At 35.5% G+C, this 24,354-nt stretch overlaps 1 protein-coding gene across 1 annotated transcript in view; it reads left to right on the top strand.

Annotated features, from left to right (window-relative positions):
* The first annotated feature begins 1,149 nt into the window (after positions 1-1,149).
* The window catches only part of LOC5570295 (facilitated trehalose transporter Tret1), an 89,377-nt gene continuing 66,172 nt past the window's right edge, over positions 1,150-24,354 (top strand). Inside the window, exon 1 of the mRNA XM_021839483.1 lies at positions 1,150-1,685. The gene's annotated coding sequence lies outside the window, so the exon portion shown is untranslated. The remainder of the gene's footprint in view (positions 1,686-24,354) is intronic.

Here is a 24,354-nt window from a genome sequence, read left to right as displayed (position 1 = left end):
AAGCTTCCTAACAGAAGCTTGGAAAGCTATCTTACAGAAGCTTGGAAAGCTTCCTTACAAAAGCTTGGAAAACTTCCTTACAGAAGCTTGAAAAACTTTCTCAGCTTGCTAACAAAAGCTATAGGAGTTTCCTTACAGAAGCTCGGAAAGCTTCCATGCAGAAGTTTCCGTACAGAAACTTCAAAAGCTTTTATACAGAAACTGGAGAAACTTTGAATTTTGAATTTTGAATTTTGAATTTTGAATTTTGAATTTTGACTTTTGAATTTTGAATTTTGAATTTTGAATTTTGAATTTTGAATTTTGAATTTTGAATTTTGAATTTTGAATTTTGAATTTTGAATTTTGAATTTTGAATTTTGAAGAAGACAAGAAGACAAGAAGACAAGAAATTTACAATTATCAGTTTTCAATTTTTAGTTTTCAGTTTTTAGTTGCCAGTTTTTAGTTTTCAGCATGCAGTTTTCAGTTTTAAGTTTCGTGTTTTCAGTTTTCAGTTTATTGTTCGCAAACACGACTTGGCACATATTAATGCAAATAACACAACGATCTGATTAACGGTTAACCAACAGTTATTTTATCGTATCAACGTTTCATCGTTCAATAATTTATCGGTACTTCGAAAGAGGAAGCAACTTCTCCGAGCAGTTAGTCACTTTCGATAACCGCTCATCAATTCAAGGTCACTGCAGCAAGTACCTATCCAGTCATCGAGTGACTTCCTTTTTTCATTTGATAGGTGCGTGCGCTTCTCAATTGGCAGATCAGATTCACTGCCCCTTCAAACGGTATAAGAAAAAAAAATCTAACGCTACTTATACTTCGCCGACCGCCCTCGAGGACGAATCCATTCATGCTCGTTAATTTGCTCATTAGCAGATCACAACTGATCACTTGATTCCGTTTCGCGAATTTTTCTACCGAAACAAAACCCACATTCTAATGAGTACCTCAAACAGCCCCGTTTGAGCATCCACCAAAACTGGAGTGATTCTAGCTTTGATAACAAGACTGCGTCGAAGTGTGCGACGCACGAACTCGCTCATCACCATCACAACCACCTGGCGGGCCTACTGTGTTTACTCGGATATCTCACGCTCTGCATTTCGGCCCCGTCGCCGTTATCTGAATCATCATCGTATCGTTGTGGACTATGGTAGTGATAAGCTACCTGTCACCACGTACTCATCGTGGCATTCTCAGTAGGCTGTATTGGGAATAGTGGACTTCAATTCGACCGAACCAATTCATGGATTGGTGATTTTGAACACGAGCAGGATTTTGATAACCTCAACCGACCATTCGTATCGAAACCCCCTAATCAAAGATCCACTTTTGGACGAAGAGTATCCGCAGGTCGTCGTCGATGGGGCGATGACTGGAAGTGAAGAAGCGCCCAAATGGATGATTGTGCGAAGGTGGATTGTTATTGCTGTTGGACGACAAAACTCTTTTCCCGGCTGCCGATCGAAGTCAGTGCTCGTCGGGATATGGTTCTAGCTGGATCGTTCCGTCCAAGTGCGATTCGTCGGCGATTTGTATCGGTTTTGCTACAGTGTTGTTTGATCTTGAGTGAAAGTGATTGGAAACTCGATTAGAACCCGAGCCGTGATAGTGAAAGTGAAACTTTTGTGTTTTGTGAGTGTCCCAGTGTTGAGTTTAGGTGACGCAGTTTTAGGAGCAATGTAAGTAACGACTGGTAATTCCCGTGGAACGATATCTAATCAAATGGGTCGAGTGGTCATCGGTTATTGTGTGATAAATTACCTGGTTGAGCTGTAGCAGGGTCTACTTTTCGTGCATCCAAGTAAGCTACGTGAGGTTTTCTATTGCCCGGTTGATTATAAACATACATGATAAACGGCAACCCCGGGGAAAATCATTATAAATATACAATAGGTTTTATTGTAACAATACCATATTTTTCAACAAAATTTCGATAGAGCAATAGTTTTTTTGCCCAGTGCATTGAAAAGGCAAATAGGCAGCTATGAAAGTATATTTACCGAGCTGTGTTTCAACAAAAACAACAAAATTTCAAAATCTTTGGCGTAAAATGACGAAAACAGTTGATGTTTCATATGCTTCTGAATGATGCTCCATCCAGTCAAGCATTACGATAAACAAAAAAGTTTGGATCTCTTTTGATCAAATCTCAAAACTTCGCAAACTTTCAACACAAGCGCATGGGAGAGTGGTAGTCGAGAACTGTCAAAACGTATGGAAAATAAATAACCTCACTGGGACAAAGCCTGCTTCTCAGCTTAGTGTTCTTATGAGCACTCCCACAGTTATTAACCGAGAGCTTTCTTTGCCAAAGTTGCCATTCTCGCATTCGTATATCGTGTGGCAGGTACGATGATACTCTATGCCCAGGGAAGTCAAGGAACTTTCCATCACGAAAAGATCCTGGACCAACCGGGTATCGAACCCAGACACCTTCTGCATGGCTTTGCTTTGTAGCCGCGGACTCTAACCACTCGGCTATGAAAGGCACATTTGTTTTTACTACCACTGAAAAAGAGCTATCTATAGCCTTTATAGTTTTGTACATCACACTGTTTCCATTCAAAACAATACATGTGTCAACCTTTCTAAAACATTCAACAATAAATAAATTGTGGATTCTATTGTTTACCATAGGCTGTATGGTGTTTGAATAATTCAACCATTTAATTATTTGTATTTTTTTTATTCGGGAGGTAGCCATCGTATCACATCTACATGATTGGTTTTGAAATATGAGGCAACCGATAACATTATTCCAAACAATGCAACATTCCTGACATATTTAGGTCCAGTTCATTAGAATACAGATAGGCCTAGGAGCGGTACTGGTTAGTATTGCGACTACAAATAATCGATAAAATGCACAAGTCTGAGAAGGGATTGACTCTAATGCAATTGAGATGCTCGTGAAAGGCTTGGGTAAACAAATTGATTATTCGCCGATATTTTACATCGTTATCGATAATAAAGCGTTCAGCGCATAATCGTTGTACAATGGATAAGACATACAAAGAATATGGAAAGAATGCAACAAATCTTCAGAACTTTATGTTGATAAGATCTTTTGTTTATTCTTGATAAAGCGATTTCTCTCGATTGATTCATACTTTATGTCTGTAAAAGTGTTTTTTTTTTTTTCATTAATATAAGATTTATGAATGGTGGTTTTGGAAATATTATTGATTCAATGTAGGTACCTTAAGGTGACACAGTTTGGAATCAACTTCTAAGATTGTACTGGAACTTCAAAAGCAAAAATTTTACGAAGAAAGCATCCAACAACAGTGAACTTTTTATTTTGGCTTTGTGCACTAGCAGAAAGCTTAAAATAAGAAGATCTGAAACGTTTGCCAGCTATTTCTCCAGTTCAGTGCCTTTGAAAACGTGAGTAGGGGCACAAGTCGGCCATTGTGACGGCCATCTTTGGATTCCGAGATGTTTCACCTTAACAGAATAAAATCGAAGCTATTGTTTTCTAGAAGCTTGCATCATAAGAAATAGGGTCCTAAAATGTTTAATGAAATCTTGTTTTTATTCAATAACACGAAAGAGAATGTTTCTGCAACTACTTTAGCAATTTATTCCGCTCAAATAATGGCTATATCATATTTAAACTTTTATTTAAAAATTGGGTCCAAAAATGAACCTTGACACTTGAGATCATGTTTGACGTTCGCTTAATTGACCAAAACACCACAGGGCTTTAAGTTTTAACACTGGGGTTGTTCCTATCTGACATTTCGGAAGGGACACGGGAAACAAAATACACCCAAAATTTGAGTTTCAGCCAAGGGGTGTGACAAAATCTAAAATAAACATAAAAAAAATTTTTGGACTCAAAACTACCGGAAAACATTGAAAAATTGAGTAAATATGTGTTATTGGCCTAAACTTAAGCGTTTGGCACTAAAATTGGGACATGGCTTTAGAACCCTATTCTTAGGTTTTGCAAACATGCATACTTATAAAGTAGCATTCTTAAAGGTTTTATTCAAGGTGAGAGTGTATAACTTATGTGAAATCATTCTGCAAGCCCAATGATTAATGGTCTTAATGATTGTTAGGTCGAATGGGTTGTCAGTTAGAAAAGTTTACCAAGTTAAAAAAGCTGTTTTGCGGAAACAATGGTGCGGCTTGATGTCATGAAAGAAAGTTTAATTGAATGCTTACGTCCAACAGGCTGAAAACTTTCTTAGGCCAATAAAAAAAGTTTAAAAAAAGCAGACAATTAGGCTAAAAAATAATTAAAGTCTATGTTCAGTAAAAGGATCAACTAGTTTCGCCAAAAGCTGTGAGGTCGGTTAGGCTTTTGGAGAAAAGGACTTAAAGGCCAAACTCGTCATTAGATTGAAAGGATCTATGTATGTATTCAAGTATTGTTTCTCATTTAAACATCGTTATAGCTGATAGATCCAGCTATTTACGAGCGCCGTAACTTTCTCCGTTAATTTTCTCCCTTTCTGGTAGCGATCAAACAATTTCACGTTCAATAAAAAACGACCCAGGCCAAACGTCAAATTGACTGATCCCTACCAGAAAGAGAGCAAGTTTTCGGCAGCCATTGGCGATCGTAAAAAGCTGAATAATGACACACGATTGAGATTTTTCATACGTGAGTTTTTAATCACGAAAAAAAAAACTCATGGATAAATTGATTCATTGTCTTGTATTTCCATAGTATTCTTGCAGAAAGCAATGATTTCTTGTTAGTCTTTTAAAACTATGATAATCCTTTCTAATATAAACAACAGCATTCGGTTTTCACAAGTTTTTGGCGGGATATAAGACTGATTAATTTTTGACGGCTTGAACATGATTGAGTGAATTTGCATGAAAATCTCAAGCATGAGAGTTTTACTCGTGTGACAGCTTATTTATTGAGATTTTAGCGTGAGTCTACCAACACTGATTTCAATCCAGATGCAATAAAGTTGAATTGGACTTCCGTACCTTATACCAAGGAAAACTGGTTGAAGCAACAGTTTGTATGCGAGCGGTTCCATTTGAATTCGAATGTCGGTTTACTTTTGTATTTTTTGATTTGGCTGAAATTTGGCATATGCTTTCTTTATACCCAAAAATGCTTATTTGCATCATCGGTTCGCCGTTTTTACCCTAGCGTTACTTTTAAGAAGGGCCTAAGAAAAACAGCCTTAACAATTTTCAAAAAATTAAAACTCAGAAACTATTTGTCTGATCGGTTTGGTGTCTTCCGCAAAGTTTTAGATTATTGTTGGGACTATCTGGAAAAATATACACTGTAAAAAAAAAATGTTGTAATATTTGATTTTTTTTATTTTTTTTTATATGTTAAAGTAGACAAAAAATGGAGTCTTTTGCACAGTGGGTCAAGATGGAGAAATCATGGACAAAAAAATTATGATTTCAAAAAAAGGTTGATTCTTTTCAAAATAAACTTTTTGAATGCTTTTCAACCCGATTTTATGAAAGTACGCTAAATTTGCAACAAAAAAGGTATATGAGCACATTTTGCTAATTGCTACCGTTTCCGAGATACAGCGATTTAAAAATTAAATTTACTGAAAATTCACAACTTTTGGTTGTTTTCGGATGTTTTTCGAGTTGATAAAATAAAGAATTTTTTTCTGTAAGCATTTTATTTCATGTTCTTATACAATGATGGAGCGTCCTATTTTGATGTAGATATCTTACTTTTCCATAATGTTTACATTTTTTTTTACTATCATTACAGTTTGAAAATTGCCTATTTTATCCACGGAAACTGGAATAAATGCATGGTATTTTTGTGTTCCCTGAATAGTTATTGCTTTCGAATATTGTTCGCCGGTTCTATTTTCATCCAATTTAGCTTCCTTATTTAGCGCAAAGATGTTTTGTCTAATGCTGTTGACTATCTCGTGATATTTTTTCGTGACATATTTAGTAGAACTAATTTTTGTCTTATCGATCGGCGCTACGAGTATACTTGATATTGACTCATTAAAAATATCGATATTCACTTTTTGGATGTATTCAGGGACGTTGGAATCCGTTGTCTCAATCGATGTTGCTGACGTTGCTTCTAATGTCTCCTTACTAGAAACATTCAAGTTGGAGTTCGTTGATTCTATTAAAGTTGCTGACGTTGCTTCCAATGACTCCTGACTAGGAATATTCATATTGGAATCCGTTGACTGTATTGAAGTTGCTGATGTTAATGCTTCTATTGTTTCCTCTTCCAAGCAAACATCTTCCTCTTCACTACTTGATAAGTCATCACTGCTTGATAATGCTGTTCTTTTGGCCAATTGTAAACGACACAAATCGCAAATTTTAAATTGTTTATTAAGCTGTTTTTCATCTGCAAATCCTAGTTCAACTAATTTGCCAATGTTACTTTCCGTGAGATTTCGGTAACTTTTTGTACACTTTTTCGAAAACACATTTACACAACCTTTGTTGATGGTGTTCATTGTATACTTCATTGTTCTAAGCTATCTCTTACTTTTCACTTAATTGCTTGCTTGTGTCTTTGCTGCATAAGCTCTTTTTTGTACCAACATGGGTACTTGAATCAACTACGTACGTTTCTGTCCGACCACAAAAATATACCAACGTGCTGTACTTTAAGAAAACATCAGTTATATTTGTGTGACACTACTGGGCACGTTACTTCTCTACTCATAAAGCTTTTGTTTTCGAATGGAAATATTTCATTATCCTCAATCGATATAAATACATTTCACGTATTGATTGCTTTATATTCGTTATTTTGTTATTTTTTTAACTTTTGACATTTTGTTCTATATTTTCTTGATGATTACATATCAAAATATCACAATGTTGAATGTTGAAGTTGTGTTTCGTTCAAAAAATAAATAAATCATTTTCACAGGGCACATTTTTATTTCGCCTCATACCATGAAAAATTAACAAATTAATATTTTTTCAAACATTTTAGTCAAAAATTATCTGCTCTTTCAGACAATGAGCAAATTTCTAGGCTTATGAGCCTCGAAAAACATTCGAAAATGACCGAAAATTATATCATAATTTTGTATTAAAATCGCTGTATCTTTAAAACGGTAAAAGTTAGCCTGATTTTCCCGTAAATCTTTTTTGTTGTAAATTTTGCGTACTTTCATAAAATCGAGTTGAAAAACATTTAAAAAGTTTATTATGACCATTTTCAAAAATTCAACTTTTTTAAAAATCATAACTTTTTTGTCCATGATTTCTCCATCTTGACCCACTGTGCAAATGACTTCATTTTTTGTCTACTTTAACATATATAAAAAAAAAATCAAAAATACGATTTTTGTGAAAACTGATTTTTAAGCTTTATTTTCGAAATATAAAAAAATACAACATATTTTTTAAAGTGTATATTTTTTCCCAGGTAGTCCCAACAATAACTTTGCGGAAGACACCAAACTGATCGGACAAATCGTTTCTATGTTATAATTTTTGGAAAATAATTAAGGGGTTTTTTTCTTAGGCCTTTCTCAAAAGTAAGGCTAGAGTCAAAATGGCGAACCGATGATGCAAAAAGGCATTTTTGGGCATAAAGAAAGCATGTGCAAAATTTCATCCAAATCAAAAAATATAAAAATGAAATTTGGGAAAAAAGTCGTCATTTTCTGTGGAACCGCTCTATGGTTTCGCACCACAACGTGGTGGCAAAACCATAGGGGAAAAAGGGGTCTGCATTTTTTCGCGGTGAAACAAATTGTAGGGGACCGAGAGGTCAACTAACGTGCCGTAAGTTTTTCATTGTTTTCTAATAGTTAAAGGCTCCAAAACACGTCGGTTCCTTAGTAAAGTTTGTTCAGTAAACTGACAGAAAGCATATAAGCCAATAAAAAAAATTCACGGGAATGGGCTATTGTGCTCTATTTGGCCATATATAAAATTTCTATAACTTTTAAATTTTTAATATTTTTTTATGTTTTAGCACAGACAAACAGACGTCACTCTTTTCATTGTCCATCGACCACCTTTTTAACGGTCGATTCAAAAATAAGTTAGGTGGCCAATCCGCCACCCGCAGCGCTCGCTTCGTTTTTGTTCGTGTTTGACGTTTACACACTACCGCCATCTGTTGGCCCGTCGGCCAAACACGCTGATTTTAGCATTGGGCGTACATGTCCTCGTGACTATGATTTGGATCGAGATTTGTTCTAAGTGTTACGTCTGTTTGTCTGTGGTTTTAGCATCAAGATTTATTCTATATCTTACTGCTTAAAATACAACACCTTTCAAAATGTCGAAACATTTAAGTTTTCCCGTTTAGCGAAATATGGAATCACTATGGCCATTATTTGTACATCTACCTTGTAAGCAATCTGACCATAGCAGAAATATATTGCAAACAGGCTCCGCCTCTTGCGCTTTCAATATTGCTGTGCAGTGCGATTATAAGTATTATTTTAAGCAATTGGTTACTCTGTTTGGTATTAAGAGATATTATTATATCTGAGTTAAAACAAACTGTGCTGCTTGGGGCACGTCCCTCTCGCTTAAAAATCCTTATGGGTCGGCATCTTACGTGAATCCATGGTCCTCCTAGCCAACAAAAAATTATTTCAAAATAAATTGGATTGCATAGTTAGTAAATTGGATTGTTGGTTTGTCATGAAAAATATTTTGAACTGATGATTCATGCATGTATTGAACATTATTCAAATATTCCTTCAAGATTCCGCAACATATTGTGCGTTGAGTCTGTTGAAAACTATTATGATTCACTAGATCTTGCCAGCAAAACAACTAGTTCTTTCAGCTATTTTTCTAAATGTTTTCAAAAAATCATGAATTTCCTTAAGAATTACCCCAGCCTCTTTTTCTAATACTTTTATAGAAAATATTATTTGCTTATAATTAGTTCAGAGAATCCTCAATAAATCCTCTAGGTATTTTTATACAAATGCCACAATTTTTTTCTTATTTTTTTTCAAAAAATATTTATATATTTTTGCAAAGAATAATTCTTATAGGAATTTCGGAAGGATTAAAATTCGATTATGATCACTTCCAACCATTAGTCTAATAAGAGGTTTCCTAAGAAAATCAATCATGGAATTTTACAAGCATACATGGGAGCAATCATGTTATCTTCCAGAGAATACTGCAAGGTTTCTTCCGGGAATTTGCGTAGACAGTATTCTCTAGACATTTTTACACGAATTATTTCTGGTATTCTTCTGGTATGATTTATTTTTCTTCCAGCATTGATTTATTTCAACATTTACCAACTGCAGAATTTTTTTCAGGAACAAACCTGGCGAATTTTAAGGACCCCAGAATAAATTGACTTAGAAATTCCATCAAAGGTACATCAGAAAAACATCAAAAGAATGAAATTCCTCAGTTGATTTTGCATCAAAATCTCAAGCGTGAGATTTGCGAATTAGATCTCTAATGAGTTTGCTCTCACGGGAGAGCGTATTGATTGAGATTTTGAGTGTGAGTCTATCAACACTGATTGCTAGTGTTAATTTTGAAAGAATCAAATAAAGAAATCTGTAAAATGCACTTGAACAATGAGTCAGAGCTCTATGATCTAACATTTTGATAAATCCTTGGATGCATCTTATTACGAAAATAAAAACAAAATTGAGCACAAATTCTCAGGAGAGGGATTTAATACGGAATCCAAGAATGTATGATGTGATTCATGGACAAATCATGAGAGAATTATCAGAAGTGATGCTCAAAGAAACATCCTGGGGGAATCCAAAAAACAAGTTTTGAATAAATTTTGAGAGTCATTCTTACAAAAATCTTAAATTGAACTAGAATAAAAAGTATCCCAGAAATGATTAATTAATAATGTATGCCCTGGAAAGTCCTTGCAAAACATTTGAAAATGTATCTCTGCACATTTTCACGAACACGCAAAACGCACGTTTTTAAAGGGCCTTTCTGTTCATGAAATACCTGAAAGGGCCTAACTGGGCATAAAAAGGCCTAACTGAAAATTACCATCAAAACCATATTGGCGTTGATGAGAATTAAAATTAATGTACAATTTATCTCTCTACCTCTTAATCCGTTTTAAATGAAATTCGGTTTCACCTGAACTGGCTCTGCACTATAGTGCCATGCATATGTATTCGCTTTGCCACCCGATACCTTTGTCATTCTTTTCATCTAATACAGAGTATTATTATCCCCAAACGCACGTGAATCACAAGCTCATTCTGCTCTCCCGAAAATTCCAAGATTTTATTGGTTTTTTTGCACGATATTTGTTTGTGATCAGTCACTACTTGATCACGTCAATCCCCGCGAGTGACACTACACCAGTTCACGAAGATTTGGCCCCGAAAAGTGTTGATTGCCCCCTGGAGTTCCAGTCATATTCCCCTGCTTTGATGATTGATGCCACGTGATTGAAGTCTCCTCGCTAGTTGCCCAAGATTGCCGATTTCCATTGGTTCTCCAGTGAGAAGGAAGTAATGTCCTGCCCGTCCATTGCCGCCTGAGTTGCCCGATACCCAACAGGCGTTTTGAAACAATTTCATTTTCTCTTATTTTCCGGATATTTTATCGTAATTCTGTGTTTTCTCACGCATAATCGTTCAATATTGTTCAATAGTTTTCAAATCAACTCAATCATCGATATTGTGGCGCTAGCATTAAAGTCGTTGATAAAAATCAAGTCGATGTTGTTTTGTTATTACACGTTTAACATATTGACGAAAGTAGTGCGCTGCATTAACCATGAGATAAATTATACAGGGCACTACTTCCGCTGTTATGTTTAACGTATAGAAACAGCAGCGAAAGACAACGATCGGAAAATGAAATAGTGCTTGATTCACAATAAAATTGACTAATTGCAATAGGGCCTAACTGGAACTATACTGAACCAAAGGACCTGGTTTGAAGACTCTTGAAAGGGCCAATCTGCAAATGGTGTTTAAAGTCAATCATTTTAACGAGCTATTGTGTTTTTTGAGATATTAAATGTTATGAGCCACGTTATAAACTATAACACAGCGTAACAAAAATGACATTTTTGCGTGTCTCAAGGATCAAATCATATGTCTCTAGTAGATTCGGGGCTGCTGAATCTGATGCCGTTCTCAGAAATGGTCCTGTACGTCTCAATTTTTAGCTACAGGTCGCCAAAGTTGCATAAAACATTGGTTGTATTGATGTTTACATAAAATTTAAACAATGATTAATCCAAGATTGTTGGGATCTAATCCACCAAGCATGCAAAATAGGACTTTAACTTTCATTTCAGCTATAATTTGGTCGAAATTGCACGGTTAAATAACTTTAGATATAATCAATATTTTCAACATGCTTGCAGTCTCCATACAAAATTCTTCATTTCTCTTGTATGGCATAATACAATACTTTTCTTAACCAACAAAAAATTACTTTTGAGCATCGTTAGTATTGTGACCTTTGTTGTTAAGTATTGTTATAAGGTGATGTGCTAGTATCCATCGTATTAAGCATTGGTCAGTGATAACTGCAATTTTCCCAGTATTGCGGTGAATGATGCTGATACAAGCCGATGCCAAACAATTTTTTCTCAAAACGGCTTTAGCATTGTACAATAACGTTTTGATAAATCTTGCTCTCTTTTTGGAAATAATGCAAAGAAAATGCATCTTACCGTATTCTCAGTCCGTCGTATCGTTTTCAACTCCGTCGCAATCAGTTTCCAGATTCGTCTCACAACTTACGGCTCACTGTGTGTATTGAATGGTTAAAACACAACATATCAACGCTATAATAAAATGTTTTACTAGAATATATAGATCTACGGGCATTTCCCTCCATTCATTAAGCATGATGGAATATACTAATTTCCTTCAAAATTAATTGTTCGTCATCAAAATTCCGCCTAAACATATGAACACAATTCCTTTTGACCGTACAATTATTGCATTTGCTCACAGTACAGCGAAAACAACACAATCAAAGGAACCGTATTTTTACGTCGAGCGTCGCGCACACATTGATGCGCACAAGCTTTTTTTTCTCAGTACGACGGATTGAACTTTGTTTACATTCTCAATTATACGCGGCGGTTGAGAAAATTTCGTAAAATTTGGTGATTCATTGAAGTTTTATGGCGTGTGATTGGAATGAAATCCTTCAGTGAAGAAGTACGAAGGTTTTCCATAGTGAAAATAAGTGCCCGGCGAAGTAAGTCACCCACGGGGGCGGGAAGAAACTTGTGTTGGAAAGTGGTGTGACTGATGTCGATCTCTAAGCATTTCTCTCAAATCGTGTTCGTCCATGCGATTTCGGTGAAAAAGTGCAAAGTGGATAATTGAAATGAAGTTATTTACCGAAATACAGTAGTTTTATTGCATTTTTGGTGTACAAGTGTACAAACCATAACAGCTTTCAAAAAATTACACTTGGATAATGAATCTATGTTGCAGGTAAGTTTGAATATCCACCGTAGTGGAACATTTAAAGTTTGATACGACGAATAGTAGCGCTTACGACGAAGTAGAACAAACCCCTACACATGAAGTTTGAGTTCTGAGGCAAATTAAGCAAATAAATTGCCATACAAACTGGCAAACTTGCATGCAAGTTGACTGAAATAGTCAAATTTAGCATTTTCAACAGCCAATATCTCAAAAACTAGTCGTGCTATGATATTTATGAAATGGATTAATCAAGTAAATAACGGTGTTTTGGTGCTTGAGACAAAACCGTGTTCCGCAGTGTAATGAGTGTTGAAGCTGTTGCATGAAGCTAGTAAAAAATAAATAGGATTAATCAATTCAGTTTAATCAATTTAATGCAAATTCATCGCGAATTTCTCATTGTTTACGTTTCGCAGATAGGCCCTTTTCATATATTTCGTTAGAAGTCTGTTTATTATTCCTGAAAGAATTCAATAACAAATATCCAGATAAGCAGAATGCAGGGGGGGTATACGCAACGAGGTGCGCCTACCGTTCATGTTTTGTGGGTTTATTTGTTTGGCTCACAACGCTGCTAGGCATCCCGCTGTTTGAGCGTTGCAATGCATCAGCATTTGCTGCCTAGCATGGCCCGCATTTCGACCTGTGCTGTTTGGGTCGGCCCGCGTGAGAGATGATTGTTAAGCGAGCTTTGTTTGTAGTTGACAGCCGTACACCCACCCTGGCAGAATGTCCGTCACTTTTCCTTATGCGATGCTTACATGTGCAAAGTTTCACGTATGAGATGTCGTCAAAAGACTTTATACGAGTAAAATTCGAGGAGATATGCGTGCATATATTATATGATGAAAAATGGTATACAATTCGAGTGTAAATATTTTATTGTGAACTAATCTGTAATCTTATACGACTTTATTTATGATAATTAAGTAAATCTGACATCTGTTACGGATTGATCGGATTTGCATTGTATGTATATACGGTACGAAACGAAGTGAATGAATGTTTGAGTTCGTTTAATGCGAAGAAACTCGTAAATCAAACAATATCATTCCTTATGTAGTGCGAGTATGATGCAACTTGCATAATAAAATGATTTGTTTTGTCAATTCTAATGCGTCTTAATGGGTATCGGATGGAGTTGACAGTGGAATTTGTATCGTAAAACCATTGAAAAGTTCTTGGAGAAATGCTTTTAGCATTTGATGATGAAATCGACTTAAAAACTCATGAAGTTATTTCATGTACATTTGATATCATAGCTTTCGATATAATAGAAGGGTGGTGCTGGAAAAATATCATGTTCCCGGAGAAATGTCTGAAAGAATTCCTGGATAAATCATTACACGAATATTTAAATAAAATCCTGTGCAATTCCTGAAGGATACATTGAAAAAATTCTATGAAAAACTTTTTGCGCGATGACATGCAGCAAGAATTTCAGAATCCCCCAGAGGTTTCCTCAAGTTGATTTTAGTCCTGTTTCGCCACCGGATCAAATCTTCAGACCTTTTCTAATTAATCCAAACCCGTTAGCTGAATTCGTTATCGTTTTGTCAACTGTTAATGAATTAAAAAATGTTTCATCCCTTCATATTGTTACGTTACATGCAAAAATTTAGAAAAACCACCCGAAAATGATGCGGAAAGAGTCATGAATAAACATAATGTGAGCAACAGGTGAAAAACGCCGTAGAGGTCATTCTCCTCCAACTCCCCCTGAAGGAAATTGTGGATACGCTCATGGCTAGATCTCACTCTTACTTGTGCACACAAACAAGTTGTGTGATGCTCCAATTGAGTCCTATCAAAACGGTATGCCGCTGTTACATCATCAGCATCACTCTTGACCAATTCAAATCCTGAAACCATTATCTTATCTAGTCGATTACGGCCATAGAAGTGCTATAACTCAATTACTCTTCCAAATTTTGACATTCCGGAGACTTCGAACGCTATCAATTGGGACGGTTGGATCAATCTTTTGAAATTGCAGTGTGATGAGATAACTAAGTCTAATTTAAGTCAAATATTAGGTGAAAAGTCGACGTCGGTTGACCTGAACCCGAGAAAAGTATGGCAAAGGTTATAAATCACTAAATGGATGCCATATTTTAGCGTTCGATTGAGATAATTTCAAGTGCATTAATACCTACTCTGGAGATAACACGGGAAACATCATCTAATTCCATATGTGTTATCACGTCGTCAATTCGCTTTGGATAGAGTCTACAAACAAAAACAACCATATCAAACTGATACTCGATGGAAACATCCCCATCAGGCACGTATCCGATGGAGTCAATTTGCACACGCGAAAAACACCTGTAATAACCGACAACGAACAAAGTGGTTTCCCCGCCTGATAGGTGTTTGACTAACAGGTATGCGATTCGACACTCCCACGCAACAAGTCGTTCCAGTCTCTACTTCTAATCTGATAACCACGCATCTACCGAGTTAACTGCACAGCAGCTTGCTAACGCGTGTAGATATAATACGCAGCTAACGGTCGACGAGGTCAATCAGCATGCAAATTTGTCGGCTTTCTCAACACTCTCGCCCTCTCGCAGATATACCTAATTCAATCCGGAAATTAGATAAACCGTCCTCAATTGAGTGATCTTATGACGACAGAGATGCGGTCGCTGTCAAGTGCAATCCGGTGAATTAACGGTCATTTCTTCGAACTCGAATTGGTTAAATGCTGCTGAAAACAATGGACCTTATCCGTGCCCACTTTTGCATACTATGCTCTTCCATAGCCTAGTGGAAACGTCCGCGGCTACAAAGCAAAACCATTCTGATTCCGGACGGCCCAAAATATTTCCGTAATGTAAAATTACTAGGCATGAAGTATTATCGTATCGATTCCATAACAAATACGTATTTGTCAGGAAAATATGCACAATGAAAACACTTGTTAAACATATCAACTTACTACTACTGGAAGCTTCTTGATGTAGATTGAAAAAAAAACCTATTATCGCCAGGGACTGTCATAGTTTTGAGTTTTTCAATAATTGTTCTCACTTCTTTCAGCCCAGTCTTCCAGGAAGTGTCGAAATTGTTCTCTAGATTGAGATTACTTTCGAATTGCTAAGTAATTGTGGGATCCGTGGCCGTGCGGTTAGTGTTACCAAGCATTTGGCCGCATCGAGTCAAGGTTTGTGGATTCGATTCCCGCTTCAGTCCGGAATACTTTTCGTCAGGAACATATTTCGCTGGGCGTTGCATGCTAGTCCGCTGTCTAGTGTGGTGCTTCCTTCAAAGGGCAAATCGTCCACTGGAAGTATATTAACTTGTCAGTGTCTTTTTATAAACAAAAAAAAAAAAAAAAGTTGCCTGTGTGATTTTTTTTTAAATTGACAAATAATTTTAAAAAGGCCCTTTAGCAGTTTATTTTCAAAATTTTATTCTCAAAATGGTTGTTTATTAATTGAGAAAACCGTCATTTTATTTATTTTTGCAGTTTTTATACGTTTTGTATTGAGTTAAGTCTTAAAAGCATACATACTTAGAATGAATCGCAGTATCCTGTCCTGCGAATCCGAATTTGAACTGTAAACAACAACAATTCAGATTTTCCTGTCAAATTTACTATTTTACCGACAAAATCCGTGAAATGTATTGTTTTACAGAAAAAAATCTGTGAAATAAACTTTTTTACCGGAGAAAATCCGTGAAACAAACAAATTTACTGTAACCATGTGAAATACTAACGAACAGTTCGGAAGCAGGATTATTTTCACCGAACTTCAGTCCTAAAGTCATTTGACATCTGGCAGGCATGAGTTTCTTTGTTTCAGTTTTTGCGCATTTCTTACAAACAGTGGAAGCTGGCTTAGTGGTAGCAAGCTTGCTTCCTGATCGGTAGGTCGAGAAATCGATTCCCGGTCGAGTAATTTTTGAGTTTTTTTTTCTATGATATTATGCAATGGTTTTACAGATTGTTTAGTTTTATTTACCGAACCTTCAGCTGCTGAGGTTACGGTGAAATTTCACCGTAATTTAAATGTTTTAAATGTTTTGTTTCCTGATTTTTTTTATTTTGTCAAACCATTTGATTTTAACCCATTTTTTGAGTAAATTTTGTTTTCTGTGTATCGTTTGGAATGCCAGATGCAGTGGCGCGGGAAGTGGGTAGGACAGATACGACATGTACTACGCACAAATACACCTGGGTAGGACAGTCAAAGGATTGTCCTACCTACGATTCAACAAAAAAAGGTCATCAGATCATATTTAGATTGCTCCAGGAATTTTTCTAGAGATTTTTCTGTCAGAAATTGTTTAGCGATTCTTCAAAGGATGCTTAGAAGAATTTCTCCAGAATTCGCTCCTGGAAATTCATGAGAACTCCAAAGCTACTACATCCAGTAATTTTCTCAGGTATTATGTTGATTTTTTTTTCTAAAACTATCCTAGAATTTCCTCCAGATATTTTTTCCCTAATCCTTCAACCGAATATTCCAGTTGTTGCTCAAGAATTCATCCACGTTTCCTCCCATAGATTCAAAATTCCTTGAGGGGTTATTAAAACAAATCATGTTTTTGTAGGATTTTTTCTAGCATTCTATTTAAGTAACACTCCTGCAGTTTACCAAACATTTCATAAGAAGTTTCTCAAGAAATCCATGCAACTTTCACAAATTTATTTAAGTTTTCACACAAGTTTATACTACTCCAATTTCCCAATAATTCCTCCGACCATTCCTACACAAATTTTTATATAGAATCTGACCAATGCACAGTGGTCCAGGAATCAGTTTTACGCGGAAAGATGCATTTTGAGCTTTAGAATGAAACATTAGACAAAAACGGTCTTCTACAAAGTTGTTTGTATTGGTTAAGCCCTTTGTTTGGTTCTATTGAAAATTGGGGTGGACCACATTTTCATAGAAATTGTGTAACTAACTTTCTTATTTGTAGAAATTATATTATACATGCTTCAGCAAAGTTGTAGACCATTCAATTTCAAGCAACTTTGCCAAAAAAAGTTTTTTTGTATCTCTTAAATTGACCGATTTAGAGCTTTTTTCCTACGGTGACATAGGGTGGTCCGAACAAAACTGGTTTTCTGGCTCTAGAGTTTTCAATTCAAATTTCTCATCAAAGTAGTCTAAGAAACACTTTTAGAGCTTTAAAAAATGCGTAATTTGGTGAGTGAAGAAACACGCTATCTCCTTCCGTTTAGGAGTTATTGTTGTTTCTCTCTCAAAAACATGCCTACTTTGATTGTGAACATCTCTGATTGGGGCAAACATAAAAAATATCTTTTGACTGCATTCAAAAGACAAAATAAAATTGTATATTATATCAAAAAATTACAGATGTGTTATTTTTGTAACTCTAATAAAATGCCTTGAAAAACAAAGGATTTTAAGCAGAAAAACTTTAATAGCTTTTGAACTAAAATAGATATCATCAATATTTTTGCATGAAAATTTGGGATTTGTCAAGTTCTTAAAGTCGTTCATAGACCGCTTTGACGAGAAAATCGAAATAAGAAACATAGGGCTCTAAAACTATTTTGAAGATTTTCATAGTAGGTATGTATTTCTTTACTATTTTGCATTTTGAGCATGAAAATGAAATTTTAGACAAAAATGATCTTCTACAAAATTGTTTCTAAAAATGTAAGCTTACATACTGTGTCATTTGAAACTAGGGTGGTCCACAATATCACACATATTATATAATCAACTTTTTTATTTGCAAAATTACTGGTATATGCTCTTAGGCAAAGCGGTAGAACTTGAAATTTTGATCAACTTTGCCAAAAAAAGTTTTTCTGTAGCTCAAAATTTGACCAATCTAGAGCATTTTTTCCTAATCATCGCAGGGTGGTCCAATAAAAATAAGTTTTTCAACTCTAGTTTTTTTAATATTACTTTCTCGTCAAAGTCGTTTATGAACGGCTTTTAGAACTTAACAAAACGCAAATTTTCATGCAAAAATATTGATGATATCTATTTTAGTTCAAAAGTTATTAAAGTTTTTGTGATAAAAAATATTTGATTTTCAAGACATTTTATTAGAGTTACAAAAATAACACATCTGTAATTTGTTGACATAATATACAATTTTATTTTGTTTTTTGAACGCTGTCAAAAGATATTTTTTATGTTTGCCCCAATCAGAGATATTCACAATCAAAGTAGGCATGTTTTTGAGAGAAAAACAACAATAACTCCTAAACGGAAGGAGATAGCGAGTTTCTTCACTCACCGAATTACGCAATTTTCAAAGCTCTAAAAGTGTTTCTTAGACTACTTTGATGAGAAATTTGAATTGAAAACTCTAGAGCCAGAAAACCAGTTTTGTTCGGACCACCCTATGTCGCCGTAGGAAAAAGCTCTAAATCGGTCAATTTAAGAGATAAAAAAAACTTTTTTTGGCAAAGTTGCTTGAAATTGAATGATCTACAACTTTGCTGAAGCATGTATAATATAATTTCTACAAATAAGAAAGTTAGTTACACAATTTCTATGAAAATGTGGTCCACCCTAATTTTCAATAAAATCAAACAAAGGGCTCAACTAATACAAACAACTTTGTAGAAGACCGTTTTTGTCTAATGTTTCATTCTAAAGCTCAAAATGCATCTTTCCGCGTAAAACTGATTCCTGGACCATAGTGCAATGTTTAGCGGGAAATTTCTTTAGGAAATCTTGCGCAACAACACGAGATTCGATTGATTTTTCGATTAAAATAGCAAATTATCTAAATTTTTTTTTTTTAAACTTCCTCAAGAGTCCAAGAGTTATTTCAGACATCCTTGTTTATTAAGGTTGACTTTAAACATATACAAGTTTTATTAGAGGTGACTCTAGTTATAGGTTACCTCTCTTTCTTGAGGAAAACCTCACGGATTTCTTTTTTCAGGAAAACTTTCCTCACATTTCCCTGGAGATCTTCCTTAACAATATCTAAAAAACAATTTCGTGACTTACTTGGGAAAACCTCAAAGAATTACTAAAGAAATGTATGTAGAAATCTTAAAAGGAACCTCTGGAGCAATTCCTGAAGGTATTGTTGAAGAACTCCCTAGTTGAAATCTTATTTAAAGCCTAAAAGACAATTTTAAAGGAAATCCCTAGAAACTTCTGGAGAAGTTACAATTTTAGAAGACGTTTTGATCGGGAATCTTGGAAAATGATCCAGGGAAATCGATGGATTTTCCTTTGTCGGGTGTTGAATCACTGCGTCCAAATAACTTGAACTATTGTGATCAGTGCTGGGAATGGTAATAGTAGTAGGCTTGAATTTCGCTAAAATCACGTGGCTCTCTCACTACAGTAGTTTAAAATCGTGAATCTTATCAAGTAGCCTATATTGGGTACATAAATTTCTCTAAATCAGTAGTGTCATTGAAGGCTCTAAATGCGGGATATGCAGCGGGAAATAGAACATTTTTCTACAGTAATTGTGGGTTGCCCTTAGCAACGGGTGTTATGCAATTTTCAAGGCTTTTTGCCTACAGCAGCGATGGGCGTGAGTTTCACTGGCTTCGCTGACTGTGATTGGCTTTGTTTGACTACTGTAGAGTGAATTTCAGATTTTTTCCCAACCCTGATTGTGATAAATCGATGGACCACTGGACAAAATCTTGGAAAAATCAGAACTTTCTAGAAAAAATCTCTAAAAGAATTTTTGGAGGAATTCAGATGATTTCTGAAATAATCTTGGAAGAAATTTAATTTATGTAGTTCTTCTTGAATTCTTGGAGAAATTTCCTAGGAAATGTCCAGGTTAAAATTTCACTGTGCTTAAAATATTTTCCAAAGTTTGCCCCACCCATGGTTTCGAACGTGGACGCGCCTCTGCCAGATAGGAATATTTTGTGTCAAATATAATAGCCCTGTGGCATTTTTGTCGACAAAGCAAACGTCAAGGTTGGTCAAAAGTGTCAATGTCAACGTTTCGACCCAGTTTTTGATATTTAAAATTAATCAGGAATTAGTTATTATTGGACTGGAAAATTTGCCAAAACAGTCGTAAGAACACGCCCTACCAAAATATTCTATAAAACCAAGCTTTTCTATAATTTGAGGATTGTTTTATGCGAATAGAGGCAGTATAGGCTGAATAGAAACCACATTAGAAACAGCATAATCGTTATTTACGAACCAATATGAGGAAATTTAGGTCATTGAATATGGTTTCAGATAACTTACTGAACGGGTGTCAGCTAACCAAGATTTTTCAAAGCTTTTCCAAAGGTAGATAATCTAAATTAATGTAACAACTTGTTGTATTTTCGGCAGCTTTGTACTCTGTCTGTTTTGTCTTTGTCTGTCTCATGAGTGTTTTTTTTTTAACTTTTGAACATGAAATGTACATCAATACTTTATGCATATAAGTGAGTCCTAGTGCTAAATTTCAGAAGATTTAAAAAGGAGATTTAAAAAGGAGCCGATTAGAGCATAGTCGACTCCAATGACGTTTTCAGCATAAATTTGTTATTTTATCGACAATGAACAAATACTTTAAAACTACAAATTGAACTTTAACACTTCACTTTTTGCAAAAATACTTTAAGATTTTTTCCTCGTAGATATCTAGATGAGTGTTAGAGAAAAAGCCCCATCGATATTGAATCATAGGTTTAACCATCATATGCTCAATAAAGTGGTTAGAACAGTGTCTGCATATTTCAATATACAGTCAACAACGCGGACCCTCAGTAGGATCCGTCTTCGCTGATTTTTTCTTTGTGTGAATGTTTTTTCGACAATACATGCACGAATCTGGTAGAACGTGCATTCAGTTTTTCAATTACTTTTCCTACACTGATTCTCATCCACCTACTGACATTCGGTGGCAGTAAATTCAATTTCGCTTGTGAAAAAAATCATTTCCATCAAAATACCCCACAAAAACATCCGCAAATTGCAAAAGTTGTATTTCTTCATTAAAAGACAATCATAATTCATCAACTGGAGGCGTCATATTGCCGTTTTCTTACACCAGTAATATAAAATTCATTTGTATTTTTTAAATTCAATTTTCAATTTCAGTGCCTCTAGGTGAAATTGAATTTTGAAATGACACCAATAGTGGGTGAAACTGAATGCGTGCGTGTGTTGCACCCACTCTCTTTCTCGTCGCATTCGCTCTCATAGTCAGATTGGCTTCTTGCTAGCGGAGTTTGTTTTTGTTCGTTTTCGCACTGATCGGGTATCATTCGGCTGAATTTTTACGACACTGGGTTAGAATGCAGAAAATGGCAATGGCGCTTACGCCGACTTTGCAAATATCTTTGCTCAAAATGTTCTTAAGGACTTTCAAACATTTTACACAGCTTTCCAATGTTATCCAAGTGCTTCATAGATGTTTTCAGGGATTCCTGAGGGTTTCTCAGGTACCTTTTAAACTATATTCAATTTTGAAAAAGGACTCTCTCCTTTTCATGTACAGGAAAATTGTTGAAAATTACATTGGATAGCTGAAAACCTCTAGAATCCTTTTCAGAACATCAGAAAACGCCTTAAGAACTCCTGAAGACTTCCTAAAAACACTTTTGGAACCACTGGGATCACTTTAGGAACTTCTGAGAATCCCTTGGGTTTGGTAAAGCATCAAACTTCTAGGACAGGAGGTTTCAGCCTTTTTGACTCGCGGAGCACCTGTTCTTTTTCACCACTCAGTTTGAATTCTGAACTTTTTACATGCTTAAATCGACCATATAATTCCTATCAAAATCTCGATTGTTATCAAACTTTTACACCCAGAGAGATTCAAAATATTCTGTCGGGGAAAATTGTATATCTTAAACTTAAATTTAGCTAAAACAATATCTTAGCCCCAATGTTGAAAGTTTCCTTTAAAATATACGAGGTGCATGGAAGTTCAATAATAATCGATTTTGACACCGTATGTATGAGAATCGTAAAAACTGTGTTATTTCATGTGCCTTAGCGTCGAAAACAACATAAGGCAAAGATGAATTCAAACCACCTCTGAATTTTCAAAAGCACAAATCTAGAGAACAAGACTGTCGTAATAAAAACCCGATCGGTTGTCCGCAATCAAACCAACGAGTTACTAATCGATCAAATTTAGGCGCAGTCATTTATTTTTGAAGCACTCTGTTTGTACTCCTTAAAATTCTAGGTATGGCTTGATTTGGTATAATTAAAACAGTATTTTAGAGCAAAAAGTTGAAATATATAAAGGCGTTTGTATACATTTTCAAGGCTATTGCGGAGCACTTGCCATTTATAAGAAACACACGTTCGTAGAATAATATTTTTCAGTAAACCTGTTTTTAAAATATTTCGAGAATCAAATTACCGTTTTGACTCATATTCCGAACACTTAAGGACAACGGTGACTTCAAATGCATCTGATTGGCATAAATTGACTGATATTTGTGTAAATTTTAATTTCTTCGTAAAGTCTAACTGTTAGCTGTTGGGTGTACCAATAATAATGTTGACTTGATTATTTTTTGTATTGTTTTAACGTAAAAATATGGAACAACATTTTGACTCAAATGCCGAACACTGTGTTTATTCTGTCTCATATTCCGAACACCTTGATTCAAATTCCGAACAGCACGATTAAATCGTATTCAAAAAAATAATTTCGCAAATAAATTTATCTGAGCTTGTTTTACTGGTCTCAAACTAGAGAATCACCACTACTCCCGTGGTAAAAATTATATTGGAGACGTTAAAATTGAATTGCAATTGACTGCCATTTCCTTGTTATTTGGTGACATATTTCAGCGAAACATTTCAACCAAATCTCCATACAAAAACCGAGTGTTCGGAATATGAGTCTGTTCGGAATTTGAGACAAAACGGTATGCCATTTTTCTCAAAATTATAATTTTTCAATAATTCCAAAGTTTGTGTTTCAATAACTCAGTACTGTAAATATCCAACACAATATTTTTTTACCTTGACGAAACAAAACAAAATTGGAAATCAAACATTTCTCGCACTGAGTATCATATAGACGAACGATTTCTCTTCATCGACTTTCTCTTTGGATAAGTATTGGAAATTCGATCGATTTTCGGGACAATTTACGATGCAGTATGACGAAGGACGATGAACACTTCCTATTGAACCATTGGCCGAAAGCTTTCTTCAGCCCAACTAATTATCCAAAGAGAAAATCGATGAAGAGAAATAGATCATTGGAGTTACGCCCTTGTGGTACTGAACGCGAGAATTTTGATTCAAAGATTTCGTACAATTCCGCGGTGTATGAATAATATATGTTCGATATACCGCAAACCCTTACTCTTAGAACATTAGGTGAACAAGCAGACTCTGTCCCAATGAGGACGTGATTCCTAAAGAAGAAGAAGAAAAAGAATTTTGCATAATGTTGTCGTTATTCACTCGCGTGTGCTTTATTGGATTGTCGGCAGCGTCGTATCTTTATCGGCATGCCGATTTGTTTGTTATCAGTTTAAAAAAGGGTCCTGAGGTATGATTGTGTTAGAAGGATGCCATGAATGCCTTTAGCATACACAATATGATAATGATGATTGCCCACAATATCGAGCTAGAGAGGTGTGCCATAAAGATTACCGCCCGAAGATGATGAGGTTTGACGTGGTTTGGCCCGGACGGTTGATAAGGGAATAATGGCTCGTGGATGGAAATGTTTGACCTGATGAGATGGGGCAGAGATTAGGGCAGTATGAGATCGCCGAAGGTATTGATTTGTCTTTTAGTTGTAGTTTTGAAAGCTTTTTTTTAGAGTTCTTGGATAACCTTTACTAGTCGTTGGATTGAAATACGAGTAGGACATATTTTATTATGCGTGTTTGGGTTTTTCTTCTTCCTCGTCTTCTTGGTATTACGTCCTCACTGGGACAGAGCCTGCTTCTTAGTTTAGTGTTCTTATGAGCACTTTTACAGTTATTAACTGAGAGCTTTTTTGCCAAAGTTGCCATTTTTCGCATTCGTATATAGTGGGGCAGAAATGATGATACTCTATGCCCAGGGAAGTA

The sequence above is a fragment of the Aedes aegypti genome, chromosome 1 (assembly GCF_002204515.2).
Source record: "Aedes aegypti strain LVP_AGWG chromosome 1, AaegL5.0 Primary Assembly, whole genome shotgun sequence".
In the NCBI taxonomy this organism is placed as follows: Eukaryota; Metazoa; Arthropoda; class Insecta; order Diptera; family Culicidae; genus Aedes; species Aedes aegypti.
This window is presented reverse-complemented; position numbering and strand designations above follow the sequence as displayed.